Genomic DNA, 6,794 nt, shown 5'->3' on the forward strand with positions numbered 1-6,794 from the left:
TTATTTTAAGGTGTCCGAAAAAGACAGTAAAATAGCGGTATGCAACGTGTGCGAAGCAGAAATCCTGCAGCTCCTCCCGCCGGACCGGTAAGCGGAACAAAACACACAGAGTTAGACCTAACACACTTAGCTATTTTATCTACCTCTGGAACAAGCTAAACGAGTCATTATAAATATATGTATTCTTCACTGTCAGGTCACTCATTACTGGATCAGTGAGCTGCATGAGCTGTCAGTACTAGGGTTGCCAACTTCCAGAAATGGAGAGAAACGGGACACATGTATGTCCCCCCCGCGCGCAGGCGCGCGAAGATTTTCGGGTTTCTGGCGGATTTAGTTACTTTTTTTTGTTTGTTCGGTTTTAGGGTTAGGGTTATGTTATTTAATTATTTTGGGGGAGCCAGCCCCTTAGGGTTCGAGGGGTCAAACCCCCCAAAACCCTCAAAATGCATAGAAAACTATGCATACCTATAACACAATACAAAGACAATGGTCTTACACCTGCATTAGGCTACTACATCACATTGTACATCAGCATGTTCACATCGGATAGGTGGGCACTAGGGACATCTGGGCACCTCGATGTACAATTGGCTATTTTGTCCAAAATGTTAAAAATAAATATTTGAAAAATGGTATTAAGTAATGCAAAGTATACATGATGTGAACATGCACGGTACATCATTATTAGACTTAATGTTATCCTTCAACCAACCATGTTCCCAGCATTTTCCCATCAATCAGCTGACTGACTCTCTCTCTCTCACACACACACACACACACACACACACACACACACACACACACACACACACACACACACACACACACACACACACACACACACACACACACACACACACACACACACACACACACACACACACACACACACACACACACACACACACACACACACACACACACACACACACACACACACACACACACAGAGAAGACCCGAGACAGATCTCCACTCACGGGCTTTACCCAACTGTGTTTTTCTTCCACTGTTTGTTGTAAGACACAAGTCTTTTCTTTTTAGAAGGGCCAGGGCCCAGAACCACATCCTCTCTCTTACTGACATACCATGTCCAAACTGACATACACCAGTTTAAATGTTAATATATTTAAAGTGTTCAAAGTGCAGTTTCGGTGCAAGTCAGTTGAAACGATCTTAAGTTGGTGTGACGTTGAAGTCGTGCGACCCCTGCTGCTTGTAGTTCGTTTATAGCATAACGTTAGCATTTCGCTTTTGGCGACTAGATTTATGATTCAAAAATTATAAAAGTAGGGTAGACATGTGGAGATTATCCGGCTGAACAAAACGTGATCCCTCTCTTAAATGTGTATCAACCACAGACCTATTTCGAGCTATTTTCCAAAAAATCCTATGGAGAATTTGCATTGCGTTTTTCACGAAGGAACCGGAAGAAGTTACTTCCGGGTTTTACGACGCATCACTGCGGTTCTCTATACGTCGCGTGTAATATCTCCCGCCACTTCTTTACTTATTGGTCCACATAGTTTGTAGAAGTCCCGTGTAATACTTCGCGTTAAACTTCTTCCGGAAAACTAACATGAGTCCAACTTTGCCTGGGTCCATAACCTGTTAAACTAATAAAGTATGCGCAGTCATTGTTCTTCTTTCATCCATTTATTAAGGGACATGAACCAGCAGCATGGCAGTGCGTAATCAACAACAAGAAACATATAGCGCTCCGCGCTTGCTTATGACGTCACATGGGACGTACCCATAGACCAGGGGTGCCCAACCAGTCGATCGCGATCGACCGGTCAATCGCGGGGAGATTCCCAGTCGATCGCAAGATGTGTCTAAAAATAGAACAACAATATTCTGTTTTATCGTTAATGTCCTGTAACATAATCTTCCTGTGGCAGAATAATGCACTTGAACGCATCAAAGCTTTGTGATTGGCCGGCGTGACCCCATGTGTCGGGGCGTGGCTGGTGGGCAGGGCAGTGGGCACTATTTCGCTGACATTGTCCGTGTCAACACTCAACAACAGGAGTGACAGTCCACACACACACAAGACCGCAATTATGGCAGAAGCAAAAAATCCCAAAATATATAATTTTCACTCCGAGTGGGAGGATGATTATTTTTGAATCTGTTCCAATCAAAGTCCATTTGTCTCTCATCTGCAATGCGAGCGTGGCTTTATCGAAGAAGGGTAATTTAGGAGCGGCATTTCAAAACAGTGCACAAACGCTACGAGATGGAATTCCCTCCTATTCTGCCCTACGCTCCAAAAGGGGAGGGGCCTGAGAGCACAGCTAAATGCACAGCAGTCCATTTTCACCAGGCCCAACAACAAGAGCCAGGCTGCTACCAGAGCATCTTATCGTGTCATGAAGTCTTTCAAAGACGGCGAAGTTGTGAAAGAAGCTCCTGGAGGCTGCCGACGCGCTTTTTTGGGGACAGTAAAAATAACAGAAGCATTTCAACAGGTTTTTGATATAATAAAAACTCAAGTTAGATACCGTTATTAATCAGCTGTAAGTTTTAGTTTGTTTGAACTTATTCATTATAATTATTGTACAAAATGGTATAAGAATGCAAACTTCAATTGATTATAGTCTATTATCAATTCAGGTTAAGAAACTAGTGTTGCTTGCATCCTATTTTAAAGGCATTTCTTTTTATAATCTACTAAAATGCAACAAAAAAAGGGTTTGATTCTATTAATTGTGTCTTTTTTATTGCACTGTTGCAGCAGATTCCTGTGTAGCTTCAGATCTGAGTTGTCTTATTAGTAAGCCTCATTTATACTTTTGTAGCAACACTATTTTTATATAATGGCAAAGAAAGGGTTCAGAGTCTTTTCTTTTTTCCTGTGTCATATGTGGCAGCACTGTTCAATGTTTCTTAAACATTACCCACTGTAGTGACGTGTGAATAGACTCCAACTCTGTATCAACAACACTGTTGTGTAACTTCAGTTAAATACTTGTATGTGTGTAGACTAGAGAGAGGTAAGATAAAGGATCTGCAGTATTTTATGAAGTATTCATCGTACAAAGGTCAGTTTTATACAAGTAGAAGTGTACTATTTACCTGGTAGCAGGCTGTCAGTAACTACGCCTCTCTATTTGGACTGGTAGACCTCGGCAGACTGGCAACTTTAAAAGTAGCTCTCGGTTCAAAAAAGGTTGGGCACCCCTGGCATAGACTGTATATATAAACGTCGTACCATTGGACGTACCATTAAACATGGAGTAAGGGTGCACAATGGGACGTACCATTAAACATGGAGTAAGGGGGCTATTACAAAGTAATACTTAACAAGCATATTAGGCATTTCATCAAGTGAATGATAAAATCCCTTTATATGCTGATAATCATATCACATCATACTTTTTGACCTTCAAGATCTCTTCACCAGTCTGATTAAGAGCAAGATGTGCTGCTATTTCATAAACTTAAGTCTGTAGGCCTATATAATACAAATAATATTCTGTCTCTGACCAATCATATATGGAATACTAACCCTTCAGGCAAGTTTATTATTAAAGCACAACTCAAAGTGTTTTACAAACAGCTAACACCTATATGCACTTCACACTCTAAGTCTAAACCGTTTATTTTGACATTATTAAGCGTCTTTAGGTTCAAGAAAAGCGCAATAGAATAAAATATATTATTATTATCATTAGCAGGGGCTAAGATATGATTCAACTTGAAAGAATGAACTAAACTGTCCATTGGCTAAATGTGTAACCATCTACTCTGGAGTCACAGCGCTTAATTAAAGGGCAAAATGACCCCCTCAGGAGCTGAATCCTCAACCTTCATCATATATAAGACAATCTCTGCTCCTCACACAATGTGCGTTTAATTGACAATATACCTCAAAAGAAGTGTGATGATGTTGATACAACCCAGAAATGAAGTTGAGTGATGCTAAATGAAGTGACATTGAAAAGGAGCAAAAACAAATCTGAATTTTCATTCGATTATAGTGAAGAAATCCGGCCGCCTTGCCAACATGTCCAGAAGTGGCTCTGCATTGGTTTACTGATTCAGGCCACAGAAGGTGGATGTGCTCCACTCAGCTGAAGGAGGAGTCCCTCTGGTGGTTGCAGGCTGAACTGCATCCTGATTCCCTTCCCCTCTATGTGAGAGATAGAATCAGAAACAGGTTTATGCCAAGTAGATTAACAACATTTGTCTTGGTGTTGTTGGTGCATATATAAACATACACACCCATTTCTATTTTAAGAAAACTAAAATAACATTAAAATATAGCAATATTTACATTGAATATAGATTACATATAAGTATACCTGTAAAAATATAATATAGAATATTATATGTGCAGTTACTATGTGCAATGTGCAGAATGAGTAGGCTTGTGTAGGACTGACAGTCATAGGATGAACAAGATATTGTTCACATGAGCCGAGGTGATTAATGTAGTGCATTATGTTTGTGGGGTGGATAATAGTCAGAGTCAGTGGGGGGTCCCGATCCTTGCTCCGGTAGCGGAGGGGAAGAAACTGTTCAGGTGGCGAGAGGTTTTGGTCCTGATGGAGCGCAGCCTCCTGCCAGAGGGGAGGGGGGTGAACAGTTTGTGTCCAGGGTGGGAGGGGTCGGCCACTATCTTCCCTGCCCGCCTAAGGGTTCTGGAGGCGTGCAGGTCGTGGAGGGATGGCAGACTTCAGCCGATCACCTTCTCTGCAGAGCGGATGACACGCTGCAGCCTGCCCTTATCCTTGGCTGTAGCTGCAGCGTACCAGACGGTGATGGAGGAGGTGAGGATGGACTCCATGATGGAGGTTGAATTCTTCTTCAGCTGCCCTCTGCTCCCATTTGAGGTCCTGGGCGATGATGCTGCCCAGGAAAGCGGAAGACTCCACAGCAGTGACTGGGGAGTCACACAGTGTGATGGGGGCGGGGTGGGGCTGCGTTCTTCCTAAAGTCCACAACCATCTCCACTGCCTTGAGAGCGTTGAGCTCCAGGTGGTTTCCCCCACACCAGGTCACCAGATGGTCCATCTCCCACCTGTAGGCAGACTCGTCCCCACCAGAGATGAGTCCGTTGAGGGCGGGTGTCGTCTGAACTTCAGGAGCTTGACAGACTGGTGACTGGAGGTGCAGGTGTACAGGGAGAAGAGCAGAGGGGAAAGAACAGCGGCATTGATGGGAACCGGTGCTGATGGTCCGGGGGTCGAGACGTGTTTTCCCCAGCCTCAAGTGCTGCTTCCTGTCAGACAGGAAGTCTGTGATCCACCTGCAGGTAGAGTCGGGCACAGGGAGCTGGGAGAGCTTGTCCTGCAGCATAGCCCGGGATGATTGGTGTTGAAGGAAGAGCTGAAGTCCACAAACAGGATCCCTGGCGTAGGTTCCTGCTGTGTCTAGGTGCTGGAGGAGGAGATACCGTAGTCTTTGGCTTTACTTTCAGCTCATTAGAGTAAAACTTATATAAACTAGATTTTTGTTTTTTTCTTTGCCTGAGTGAAGTGTTTTAACTGAACACAGTCATGCCGAGCTGCGCAGAAGAAGACTAAAGGCAAACATAAGTAAGCCTACAGTATGAGAAAGTGTGTCACCAGGGGAGATATGACTGCAATAAAATAGGAACAATCATGATTTGTTTTCCAGCCATCTAGAGTATATTAAGAAAGGAACCCATTATTGCCTCATTATCTTTGAGTATTTAGAGTAGTTTAAGGGACACAACTCATTCAACTCAGATTGAAATTCATGATCTACAAATAAAGCAGACTTAAGGGTATATTACAAGTTGAGACTCATTTAGTGGTTTTCATCAAAAACATTGACCAATAAGAAATACTGAACAAATAAAACAAACCTCTTTTAAATCGATGCATTCATGACATATATCAGTGTTTTACAAAGCCTCTATATTAAATATTCATGTTCATAAATCTAATAGATCTTTATTTTTGAAGGTTATGTGTTTCAAGTCAATCAAATCATCTTATTTTATTTATACAACCCAATAGCACAAATATGTGGTATTTACAGTGTACAGCACACAAAATGTATCACAGTGAAACACTACATTTCTGATCCTGAGTTACGGAGATATGTATGCTCATGCTCGGACCCCTAACACAATGTCATTGGAACTATAGGACTATGAAAAGCAACTAACCGACACAGCATGACATTGTTGACTTATTTTGATTAGAAAGGCTAAACCATAACAACACTAAACATGGTTTACTCAATAATTCTTCAAAATGTTTGTGAATATGCTGCTCATTTAAAATTGAAGCAAACTACCGTACGAGGGACGGTAATAACATTTCTGATTTCATTAGGTAAAACTATATTAATAGGGACCATGAATATGACTTATTAATACTAACACAAAGTAATATGCATGCTATGTTTTGTAGTCATATTCTTACTTAAACTTTATAATTTATTTTATATATCTCTTTGTTTTAAATTCTAATGTTTTATATACAAATATTAAAATATATTAAAAAATCAGATGAACTCTATCAGATAGACCTAAAAGCATTTAGTTTCAGCAATTATTTCCATTTATGCTACTTCATACTCTACTAATATTTTGAAAAAGATATTGTACTTTTTACTCACTACATTTAATTGACAAGATGAATTACTAGTTACTTTGCAAGTTCACAGTATTAATACAAATCAATCAAAAATCATTCACATGTTATTATATAGCCCATTATTAGAAATTACACATGTGTCTCATGGGCTTTACCGTGTGTACAGCATATGACAAAGTAAAGTACATGTTACTCAAAGTACTGTATTTAAGTTCAAT

This window comes from Gymnodraco acuticeps, unplaced genomic scaffold (genome assembly GCF_902827175.1).
Source record: "Gymnodraco acuticeps unplaced genomic scaffold, fGymAcu1.1, whole genome shotgun sequence".
Classification (NCBI taxonomy): domain Eukaryota; kingdom Metazoa; phylum Chordata; class Actinopteri; order Perciformes; family Bathydraconidae; genus Gymnodraco; species Gymnodraco acuticeps.